The sequence below is a fragment of the Nannospalax galili genome, unplaced genomic scaffold (genome assembly GCF_000622305.1).
Source record: "Nannospalax galili isolate Female #2095 unplaced genomic scaffold, S.galili_v1.0 scaffold461, whole genome shotgun sequence".
Taxonomy (NCBI): Eukaryota; Metazoa; Chordata; class Mammalia; order Rodentia; family Spalacidae; genus Nannospalax; species Nannospalax galili.
This window is the reverse complement of record NW_008349975.1, coordinates 10,382,012-10,395,237: the sequence shown is the minus strand read 5'-3', so window position 1 is coordinate 10,395,237 and position 13,226 is coordinate 10,382,012.

Genomic DNA, 13,226 nt, shown 5'->3' with positions numbered 1-13,226 from the left:
CTTCTCAGCTGCAACTTCATTGAAATTTGTTTACCCTGCTGGTATTCTTAATATCAAGCTCAATTTGCTAATTTAGGTTATGTTTTTATCTTTTCAATTGCATGCAAATAGCAGCAATGAAATTTGAAGTTTGGTCATTGCATGTGAACAAAATACAAAACATATCAAACTTTGAATTATTTGTGGTAGAAGCAAAGTTTCAGACTGTGTAGTATTGGAGGCTTAACGAAATATAATTGCAGGCTTTTTCATGACATTAGACAATGTTCAAAGGGATTTTCTTCTAGACAATGAAGAGTTAAAGTGTACGTGGACCTATTAACCAGGTCCCTCCAACTTGCATATTTATCCAATATAAAACTGTAGACAGCTCCTAGATACTTCTTGGTTTTAAAAAATTTGGTAGAAGTGGGTGTGCTGTGCTTGGGGGAGTGCGAGTGCTTGTGCAGTATTGGGGGAGGGGAGGGCAGAAACAGACAGATCCTGAGAGTTTCTAGGCCAGCCAGCCTGGCCAAAATGGTGAGTTTCAGCTTCAGCAAGAGGCCCTGTCTCAAAAAATAAGGTAGAGAGTGAGGGAGGAGGACACCCAACATTCTCCTCTGGCCTCTGCAAGCATGCACACAGGTGTGTACACTTGTGATAAACATTCACACCCTCTACACCATCATCCCTTAAAGAAATTTTGTCAGTATATTTTTACATTAAAAAGCTAAATGCTTTCACAACACTATATGAATATAAAGGTAATGGGAAGAGCTTTGTAGCTGGTTCGCATGCACCTTTTATTATTATTAATAAATATTTTACATATCATTAACATCAAGATTTGGCACCTTAAATCATTTTTGAAAGAAGGTTTAATGTTAGTAAATCCACTATAGATTGCTTTTTATTCTCTTTGGAAGAAGGAAGAGCAGAAGAAGATACTAAAAACCTAAACTTTAAACAAATATTCCCATCATCAAGTTCCTCTGATTCCCCCAAAGCATAAGTATTTACATTTTCATGGTATTGTGTCATGGTGCTATGTCTTCATGGCCTTCCCTGTACTTCCATCTTTTACTAGATGGATACATTTCATAGACTTTAAAAATCTCTCTCCCTCTGTCCCTCCCTCCATCCCTCCCTTTTTCTCTCTCCATGCACTTGTGTGGGAGGCCAGAGGTTGCAGTGAGGATGCCTTCCTCTGTCATCCTCCATCTCATTTTCTGCACGTCTGAGTGTGTGGCATGCTTTTGGTGTATGAGTGCTTGCATGTATATAAGTGGAAGTTGAAAGTCTGGGAATTACTCAGTTGCTTTCCACTTTATTTTATCCAGGAAGGGTCTTTTGATGGATCCAGAGCTCACCAATTCTGGTTAGCTAGCTGGTCGGTTTGCTCCAGGCTCTGCCTCTGCCTACTGGGTACCAGGATCATGGGCGGCTACCATTTCTATCCACTTTGAAATGACTTCTGGGGTTCCGAGCTTGAGTACACAGGCTTGTAGTGCAGGTGCTTTATCCACAGGACTGTTTCTCCAACTCTATCCTATTTTTGAGAGAAGGTCTCTGACTGGATCAGAAGCTCACCATTTCAACCACAGTGGTTGGCTTGGGAGGCACCCAGGAACCACTTGTCTGTCACCCAGTACTAGAGTTAGAGGTGCATGTTGCTATGTTGCCAGCTTTTATGTGGGTGCTGGGGATCCCAACTTAGGCCCTCTTACTTGTACAGCAAGAAGGAAATGTTTCAGTTTCTAATAGAAAACTATTTCTGTTAGAGTCCTGATTCCACATTTTCTTTCTGACCTTTGGTTTAATCTTTTGCTTTTGACCTAGATCTATATTTTACATTCAGTATTTTCTTCATTATTAACAAAACACTTAAAATATAAAATGTATGATTGTGAGTGTATTATTGTAAAATTTTCTCCTACAGTAGAATAAAATAACTTGACAGTACAATGGTGATGAAATTGGTTCCCTAGTAGAAAGGGCCTATATTTTAGACCCATGGAACTCCATTACCTCTGTGGGTCCTGGAGCATGTCTGAATTCTTTTGCTAATAACACATCACATTCATGAGTGTATGACAACTCATAGATGACAACTATGACAGACTTTGGTATGGACAATGTATCTCTACTGTGTATTATATAAATGGGAAAAGTCACTCTTTGATCCTTAAAAAATGCAATTTCTTTGCAGTGTATTGTCCACATAATACTCCCTTGGGATGAAATGCTTGAAACAAATACACAAATGAATGAACAAACTTCTTTGCCCCATTCCGGTTAGGACCTGCTGAGATACAATTTTCTGTGTGTATGGGGCCAGTGGTCAGTCACAGGCACTTAAGCTCACTGGTGTCATAAACCAGAAGGGTCAGTCAGGAACTCCTCCCTGTGATATAATCTATGTTCAAAATTTTCTTGTAAGTGGAATAGTTCATTTATATATAGTCCACAAAAAAGGCTCCAAGTTCCTATTTACCCTCCAGAATATTCTCAGATTCATCAAGCTTTAGCAAATAGCAGAGCAGCAACCCTAAATCTCAAGTGTCTTATAACAAAACAGTTAAGTATTTTCATATATATTCATGGTATATGGGGTCCAGTTCTGTTATTGCTAAGTGGAGAGTGGGAAAACGAAAACAAACAAACAAACAAACAAAAAACAAAAACAAAAAAACAACTTTTACCAAAAGAGGTACATTTTCTTTCTTAAATAAATGGAAGCCAAGAATTAAATAGATGCTATGCTCTAAGTACCATTTCAAAACTCCAGACAAACTAAAAACAAATAAACTGACCCTCTCCTCTTGACCCAGATTATGCTTTAACAAAGGTGCATATTCCCTAATTTGCATGAAAGGCAATTAGAATCTCTGCTCCCAGGACTCTGGAAATGCAGCTGCTCACCCCGTGTGTTTTTACGTTAGACAAAATAAGACAAAAGGCTTTGCCTTTTTCTATTTTGTTGCTGTTTTGTTTTCTTTTGCCCCTCAGTCACTCTCTACTTTGGACTGGAAATATTATTTAAATTTTTAACTGTTTTACGTGAAGTTTTATTATTACTGTAATACACACTTTAGATATGTTTCAACATTATTTTCTGATTTATGCTTTGAGCCCCAACTTTGACATTTCATGGTAATGTTTGGTATTTAAGAATTGGCTAGAAAGGGAGAGAATCTTTTTCCTTCCCTGGAATGCTTTGTGAACAAGCTAGACTTTAAAACTACAAAGGGAAAAAATGAGCAGGGAAAAGCATGGTATTGATGTTTAGATTAAAATATGAATCTGTTATTAGTTAGCCTAAACACATTTTTATAATCTGTGTATGCTTCTGTGGTGCTAGGTGTTTATTAAGACTGTAGATGAATCTTCTTTCTTCTGATTTTGGAATTTTTTTTTCACATTAGAAAGATGCTACATGCTTTCAGTGTAAGTATTAAAGAAGAGAGTAAGAGGTGGGCTGTATTAACACTTTGATCCTACTTTCTCCCACTTACATTTATTCACTCATTAATCCGCTGAACAAATATTTATTGAATACATCCAAATAGGATTTTTAAATTTCACTCGATTTCTTAAAAAATTTAAATTTTTAATTTTAAAAAAGAATTCATATATTGGTACATGTGTGCTATGTATTTCCTGCATATTCCTCTTCCCTTTGCACAGCTTGTCCCTTGTCCCCCAACATCCTCCTCTCAAATTCACATCCTCTTCATATATATGTGTATATATCTATGTATACGTATGTGTAGATCACCTCTCTCTCTCTATAAAACCTACTGAGTCCCATTAATGTTTCCTGGATGTACTTGGGTATAGGGCTGACCACAGGGCATATGCAACCTATCAAGGGGCTTGTCTCTGAAGAAAACTGACACTCTAGATAGCCATGGACTGCCTGTAGCTTTTCAGTCAGGGAGGGGGGGTTCTTATGTGCCCTCTCCCATCCATAGCATAATGTCAACTAGTGTGGTCTTGTGCAGATAACATTATTGCTAAGTATTCATGGGTGCAACAGCGCAGAATGTCCAGAAGCTACTATTCTGCAGCAATCCATCCAGTATTCTGACACCTACAATTCTTTCTGTCTCTTCTTCCACAATGTTCCCTGGGTGTAGTAGTTGTGTTGGAGATGTCCCATTTGTAATGGGCACTACACAGTAACTTATTCTCCACATCAGGATGAGTTGTGGTTCTTTCTAATAGTCTTTCTCTGTTGCTAAAAGAAGCTTCTGTGATGAGGGCTGAGAACTGCACTTATCTTTAGGTACAAAATTAGATATTGAGGTGACAATTGCATTGCTATCAATTTAGTAAAATGGTAGTAGTAGGTTCTCCTCTATGGTCTATGATCTCTCCATCCATAGGTCCTTAACTATGTTTGCAGTGCCAGACATGGGTTCCCTCCTACTCTGCAGACTTGAAGTCCAAATATCTGTTGATTACCACTAAATATTAGAGCTGCAGTTGAAACATTGGGCATATCATTACTGCATTTCACAGGATTTATCACATCACTGAGTAGGACTGTTGATAACTTCTCTCTCTAGGCAGGATTCATAGCACCTTCTAACACTATAAGAGCTAGGTACCCCAAACAGTCTTAGGTGACAAGGACATGACATAGTGATTAACAAAGTAAACTTCATTCCACATTTTATAGTGCAAAATATCTATAAGACCTTTAAGTCAATGGATAAATGAATTAAAAGTATAATGCTTGGGGCTCAGTGGATGGGAGTGCTTGTTATTCAAATGAAGACCTGAATTCTAATCCCAACACCTGTATAAAAAGTTAGGCAGGGATATGTGCCCCTAATTCCAGTGCTGGGAGGTGGGCAGAGACAGGTGAATCCCAAGAGCTCACTTCTTTGTCAGCATAGAAAAAGAAGCGTGGGTTTGAGAGCCCTTGCCTTAAGGTAACAGTATGGAGTGTAAGAGCAACAGAAGTACTGATTTGGCCTCCACATTTGTACACACAAGTGTGTACACTTACACCCTAACATGCATGCACCACACCCATACAACAAACACACACACACACACACACACACACACACACACACACTATGAAGTTTAATAAACTCTTCAATGGATAAGAATGATATTCTTCAAAGGATATAACAAGGAATTTTTGTAATCTTGAGGTTTTAAGATTGTGTGTGTGTGTGTGTGTGTGTGTGTGTGTGTGTGTGTGATAAAAAAGGTGGCTGGGCTTGGTGGCACATGCCTTTAATCCCAGAACTTGGTAGGCAGAGACAGGCAGATCTCTGTGTGTTCAAGGCCAGCCTGGTCTACATAGTGAGTTCCAGGACAGCTGGGGCTACAGGGAGACCCTGTCTCAAAAAAAAGACAAAAAAAAAAAGGTGAAATATTTAGGATAAATGGGGAATGAGGAGGAAGGTTCATCAAGCATTTAAGGCCCCAAATAGCAGCTACTGGTGTGGAAAGAACTGGAAGCCTTGATTGATGAAATGGTTGCAGTATCAGGTGGGGCTTGGGGATGCAAAGACGGATACATGGAACCTTGAGACTAAGCATAAAGCTGATTTTTGACTATTATCTTGGGTGTGATGGAAAACCATCAAAGGATGTTAAGTTGGGAAATGCTATGATTGGATCAAATGATGACTTTGGAAGATTGCTTTTGAAGCACAGCTAAATATTGATGAATTATTCCTAAAGCTTTACAAGACAATTTTCTTGGAAAGCAGAAGTTACGGAAATGTTTCAAGTTGGTCAGAGATACTTGGCCTGGTGTAGTGATTAGCACAGACTAATTTGCTGGCTCTTTTTAGGCCCATGGGTCTTATGCAACCAACTAGAAAAAAATTAAGTAAATGTTTTTTTCTACTATAAATTTACCAAGAGAAATTAACTCAAGACTGACTATAGGTTGATTTTTGGATTGGGGCAAAATGTCTATTTGATTTTTCAAGACTTATTCCATTCTTATCTCTTCCTAATAGAACTGGCATGCCCATATAAGACATTTCAGTGGAAAACACCATGGAACTTGATCTCTGTAGTTTAATCGATGAGATTGGCAATACAATTTAGAACTGAAAACCGCTGAACACAATAACGGAGAGAGTGTCATCAGCATCTCATCTAGTTCCCCCCGAATAGTCTTTAGTGAGCATAGAAAAAGAGGGAGCATATTGATCACCCATGATCCCAAGAATCAGGCTACCAGAAAGCAGTAAAATGTGGTTACCATGATTGAGAGAATCCTTGTCCATTCAGTTCCTGAAGAATCTGGGGAATAGGAGAGTAGATATACAGATTGAGGGTGACAGATTGCTTCCAGATGTAGAGTGAAATGATGCTGTCACCACCAACCAGTCATCCACTAAAATGCTAATGTGAGAGCACTTTCAGAAATATAAAAGGGATGGTATCATTAACTTAGCAGTCAGCTCTGGCCAGCAGCAAAACTAAATCTGAGGAAGACAGTTCCATGGCTTTTGTCTTATGCAGAATCACTCAGATACAGCTTTGGCATGGATTAGTTTTCAGTCCTGGGAGGTGATAAATATTTGTACCATGTTTCAGCTCATCCGCTTGTTCACTGGGTAATCCTGGGAAACTGCCTTAGTCTTTCAAAGCCTCTATTTCTTTTCTAATGAATAAACAGAACATAATATTTTCATGGATGCTATAGTTTAAATGAGATAGTACACTATGTCTGGCACAAGGTAACTGTCAACAAATGTTAGCTATTTTTGAACTTCAAAATATGTGGTAAGATATATTTCCTCCATCCTTTCATTTATGCATCTATATAGAGGAAGAATCAAATAGTTAAATGAATTCTATTTGAAAAGTACAGGAGTCTTAAAGGGTAGACTACTTTGTCAATCTGAAGAATTCTTAATAATACAATGGAAGATTTCATCTAAGCTAGATAAATATTATCTTCTTTATGTAAAGGTCAGAGAGATGTATTGAACTAAAGTAACTTGTCAAAGTGATGTCAGAGTTTGAGAACAGAATGGTGCCTTTCCTAGTTCCTAGGTCTATTTGGGACAAAGGCTCTCTGGAGCAAATAATCCCCATCCATTCAAATCAGCTCAGACATTCCAAATGATTACAACTCAGCCAATTCCCTTTTCCCCCATTCAGCTCACATTTTTGAGTCAAACAAGTAGTTAACAAAACAAAATATACAAATTTCTGAGATAGTGGTATTGGCTAATCAGACAGAGTACATGGCTGCAAAGGATGGATGGCTAAGAAGAAATGTACAAGATGATCCAGAGAAAATAAGCAATTCAATCTCATAGCACATAAATTAATTAATATTGAAAAACCTTGAGACACATCTCTTACTAGACCAGATATAAGCAGTACTTTATGTGGTTATACAAATAAAAACTCATTGTGAATTAGATATTCCCTAACTCCAAGTGATCACAGCAGCACTTCCTCTTCTAGGGAAACATACAATGTATTTTCTGGTCGCAATATAAATTTCTGTGGTTTGTATTATCTTTTGATATAATACTACAAGCTCCTTACCTTGCTCAGTAGCTCTAAGACCACTGTTCTGTCTTCTTTCCCTCTAAAGATATTCCAAATAAACCTTAAAGTGTGATTTAATTTGTGAAGTAGCAAAACAAAATTGATCTAGTCAGTCTCTCTGAAAATACTCATGGATTCATGAGATGTCCCAGTGTATGTGCTCACATAAGTCTGTTATGCAAATCAATACTATGAAAGTTATAGGATTTTATCACTCCTTTCACATGGTACTTATACATGGAAGGTAAGAAGGATAAAAATTCCTTAGAAGGTCCACACCATTGTTTTATTATATATTACTGTATTTTATTTCCATATTAGGCTTTTATCTGAGTAAAGGGTGTGTGCGCGTGTGTGTGTGTGTGTGTGTGTGTGTATGTGTGTAAGAGGAGTGTGATTGTGGTTCTATAAATTGTGTGCAAAAGACATGTTGTCCTGAAGACTGCACTCTGGTCTCTGGGGCAGCTTGTGCTTCTGGGCTTTATTTTGAAAACTGCCAGTTCATGCCATCAGGCACAGAGTGTAGAAAACTGAACAATCAATGTGATCTGCCCGAGTGGTTTAACAGAACCTTTGGTGAGTGTGTGTGTGTGTGTGTGTGTGTGTGTGTGTATTTGTAATGCTGACACAATTAAATCAATGAATAAAAAGTATGTGATTCCTAGAAATCACATACTCTTTTCTAAATAGACCAAATACTATTAAAATATTTTAGTTATTATTTTTATTTTATGTGTATGTGTGTCTTGCTTGCATGTATTTAAGTACACCCATGTCCTGCAATGCTGGCAGAGGTAAGAAGAGGCTGTCAGGTCCCCTGGAACTGGAGTTATAGAGAGTTGTTAACTGCCGTGATGGGGCTGGGTACCAAACACAGGTCCTCTGCAAGAGCAGCCAGTGCTTTTAACCACTTATCCATCTCTCAAACCTCAGTAAATATACTAAATATTTTTATACATGTAAAATAAAATGCTACTCATTGACTAAAACACTAATCTTAATTAATGAGTAAATTTCAACCCAACAAAAAAATCTATTTTGCTCTGTATATCAGCAAACTGATTTTCATTAGATAGAGTAGAAAATTTTAAAAAATTCTCAACTAACCCATACCTCTGCTTACAAACCAGGGACCTTCTTGCTCATCTCATTGCCAGGACAGAGTGGAGTCTGCAGTGATAGCCCCAGAGGGATGAGAGAATTTTGGCAAGGCACAGAGAAGGCAGAGGGGGACTGCAGGCTATAAGGGAATGTAGCAAAAGTCAGCAAGGTCCAAAACTTGTTCTGTGGTCCAAAGCAAAAACCACCAAAAGACCTAAATTTGCTTGGTCGTGTATATGTTTGAAATGTGTGTAAATTATAAGGAAAAATTAGAGGACATTTGGGGGATTTTATGATTTTTAGTAAATGAAATCCAGAGAAAGAGATGAAATTAACCAAATCATTAATGTTATTTTAAGTACATTTTTATAATCTGCACTGTAAGTTTTACTGATATATTGACATTAAAATGGTTATTGCTTTATTATTTTTATATAATATGAATTAATATCAGGGAAATAAACTAAAATGAATACAAATAACATTTTTGAAAATAATTTTTTAAAGAGCTGGGGGTATAGCTCAGTGGAGCAGTGAGTGCCTAGTGTGCTCTGGAGTTCAGTCCCTGGTGCCACCAAGAAACCAACCAGACAGACAAAAAAATTGAATTTACATATGCAAACGGTCATATTATTGAAGTAATTATTTTTAGTTTATGGCACTATTATCTAATAATATTATGGGCATACTTTGGACTCAATCACATATTTCTAATGCTCTGTTAACCAAATCAAGTTTGCCTAAGGAGAATGTTGGTCATGCACTTAGGCAATAGCTCTTATTACATCTCTTGTTAACAGTTAGATTCTAGAATTTTTCTGTTCTCAAATGTCCCACTGAAGCTAATAGAGAAAATGCACATAGCCTAGCTAGACTCAGGGACCTTAGTGAAAGGCTTTGGTGGAGATGATATATTGTGCACAGGGATTCTGAAAACCACCATGGTCAGAAAACCATGTCACACCAACCAAGAAACAGAAGCAACAGCATCTGTACCCATGAGAGAGTTTAGAACGAAGTATATTTTTGTAAGCAGAGAAAGACATTTGATCATGACTCTGTAAGCCAGATTATCTGAAGGACCTCACTGTAGCACTAAAAACTTGAGAATTTCAGGTCATGAAGGAGGAGTAGGAACACATCTATGATGATATTTTATGTTATAAAGCATGTTTCCACAGAACGCTTTAGTCTAGTCATCTTTACAAACCCTGCACTTCAGGAAAAATGTCTCTCCAACAAGGAAACAGTCTCACTTTACATGAGACAGAGTTGTCAGAGAGGAATCTCCACCACTCGGGTATGTTACCTGCATGATAATGACGTCATCTTCCCAAAGTAATCAATAACTAACTTGTGAAAGTGTTCCTTGATACAAGCCTAATGATATTCAGGATTAAGTTGATAGATTTTTTGCCGTACAAACCCTTGGAGTTTAAGAGAGCCACAGTTTTATCTGTAGTACTAGAGTCAAAATATGATGAATTTGGTCATCTTTAAAATTTAAAATTATGAATTAAAAATGCAAAACCATAAAAATTTCAAGGCTTTTGAACACCTGCAAAGGAAATGACTGTGTTTGGTGATAGCTGCCATTTTATGAAATCGAGCAGGAAGCCTAAATGGAGGAAAACAAAGATGTTCATGATGCTATTTTTAAGTGTGACTTTTCTTTATTTCCCCCCCTGATATTAACACTCTAACAAGACAAAAGGGGATTTGAGGGACTATAAGACCACCTGGCTACCATTATGTATAGCTGAGTCCTCAGTCATTGTTGACATCTAAACAGCCTGTGTAAGAAGGTGGAGGGCAGCTGCTGGTGGTCCCAGAGGAGGCCTGGGCATGCACACAAGCACCCGAGTTGCTTCCTGGCATCAGCCATCATGATCTAGGTTGTCATGAACAGCCATGTAGACAAAGCAGAAAAGAACACCAGAGAGGGTAAGTGCTCGCTTTAATTCCCTTTTGGAAATCAGGTAAATTTTTAAGGAAAATATGTAAGCTTGTGTTTCTTAATATAAACATCCTAAATTTCGTTGTAATCACTCCTGAGATTTCCTTCATTTCTGGACTTTGCTTTGAGAGCAAATACAGCCAGGACTGGCTTGCCTGGTTTGATAAACTCTACCATTAATTAAACATTTCGTTAGTCTCTCTGCATGTCAGTTGGAGAGGTTGATCCCTCCTCCATAGGCCTTCGGTCCCACAGCATGCTCGCTGAGCTTGGAGACTTCTGCAGGCTCTTCTGCCCTTGGTGCACCTCATTAGGACAGGCTTCCTAGAGTTCAGTGAGGCTAAACGCTTCCCTAGTGCCCCATCCAATCCTCTGCAACCTATTTGTTTTGTTTCTCATCCCAGGATCAGCTTGCCTGTGCCTTCCAACATGACAATTAGCTAATTTAATAAATCTAATTGAGTCCAATGCGCTGTTGTGAGGGAACTATAGAAGGGGTCCTGTCACTGCCTCTGGGCCCAACTTTCTCTTTTCTCATAAAAATCTGAATTTACATGGGTGCATTTCTATTTCTGAAAAGGAAAATCAATTTCTTTCTTTTCTTTTCCTTTTTTCTATTTTTTTTTTCTTTGAGCTAGACTGGATTGACTGGTAATGCCTGTCTATATTTTTATGGTAAGGACCGTGAGATGTAATCTAGGCTTTTTTTTTTTTTTTTTTCAGTTTACTGATTGATTAATGACGCCACCAAGGGCCCAGTAATGGAGGCCATATATCTGCTGTCCAGGTTCTTATTCAAGGGAACAAGAGGCTAATGGAAAGTAGCCACCCAATGTGTTAGTATATTAACTGACAATATTACTAATTTCAGAGTGTCAGAATTTTCAGAATTAGATATAGAATATATTCACAGAAAATGGTTAGGTTCTTCATTAAAATAAAAATGAATTTGTAGACAAAATTTGACCTATTGTACTCAGACTCAGAGTGCACAATTCGTTGTATTCACGCCATTTGTAGATGTGGAACTAAGGAGATTCTCTCTGCTCCCCATAGCTTTTTTTCCTAGAGAATTTTCTCTCAGCTCTAGACAGTTCTGGAAATGCTCTGGCTGTTGACATTAGGGTTGAAGAAAAGACTAAGGCTGAAAGAACAAGGGCGAGAGTAGAAAGGAAGAAATACGCTAGAACACGCAAAATGTTCACAGTAATCTGAGGTAATGGAGCCGAAACCCTTCTGAAACTGGAAGCTCCTCCAAAGGCATTTGCAATGTACGCTGAACAGAGGCAACATGGATGCACAGTACGAGGATCTCCCTTGGGAACTAACTCAGAGGAAGGTATTTACTTGCTTGTATAAGATCTAGGGTTTCTGCTAGAGGAAAAAAGTGTCAGTCTTATAGTCATGACTGAATCCTTATAGATCATTTCAAAGAGCAATAGAAAAACCCTTGAACTTCATTTTCATACAGTACCAGTGTGGTATAAATGAAAGAACTAAGCTCTATGTTCAGACCAGAGAACTTCGATTCAGCTTAAGAATCAACATCTCTGTTTGTCTCTTTAATGTCCACCATTCATTCAAAGAGAAAATCGGAAAATTATGACATTATGAACAAATTGATGGAAAGGTTTTTAGAGAGGTCGAGCGTCTAAGCTATAATGAAAGTGCATGGTAAAGGCTGGCAAGATGGCTCAACAGGTATTTATTGGGGAAACCTGGTGACCTGAGTTCAATTTCTAGAATCCACATAAAGGTTGAAGGAGAAAATCAACTCTACAAAGTTGTCTTCTGAGCTCTGCATTCACACAGTGGGATGCATGTTCCACTGTCATTCACAAATACACGCACACACACGCATATATGCACACCGCAACACAGCAATAATAAAAACAGAAGAACCATGGTGAAGGGGGCTGTGGGAAGAATGGGATGTGCTTGTTTGTCATAGAAAATTTTGCAAAAGTGAGACACAGATAAGAGGTATTCCTGGATCTGTCATACAGTGTCATAAAAGTAATACATCTCTTAAATTTATTCTTGAAGCTCTTTCATGTTCCATGATCCTTTTAAGAATGTGCCCAAGAGTACGGTGAGAAAATCTCCTCCACCCCACCGCACAGTGCACTTGGCAGTTATTCCAATATTTACTTAAGATGAGTAAAAATGTTTCTCAGGAAAACACTAAGAACACACACACACACACACACACACACACACACACACACACACAGAGAGAGAGAGAGAGAGAGAGAGAGAGAGAGAGAGAGAGAACCCTAAGATGCTTTAGCATATGTTTGAGATGGTCTGTGAAATGTGTGTTATCTTTTATTTTCTTCTAGGTTTGGGTGGAGTTATTAGCTTCTGTGTTGCTGCCAGGGCTGTCTGGCTACATGTGTGGTGTTCATGGCAGACCTAGTGATTTTGCATATATACCTATATTCATTCCTTTGGTACAGGATGCATGGTCCTTGTGATAGCTAGGACCCATTTGAATCTCCAAACTCACCTCTTGTGAAGAGCAAGAAATTTAGTGACTCTATACATAAAACATTTGACAATGTGTGGAAAAATAAGAAAAATAATGATGCGGGCTGGTTACTTCTAGCATCTCTGGATAAACTGATGATAAACAATGAGCTTA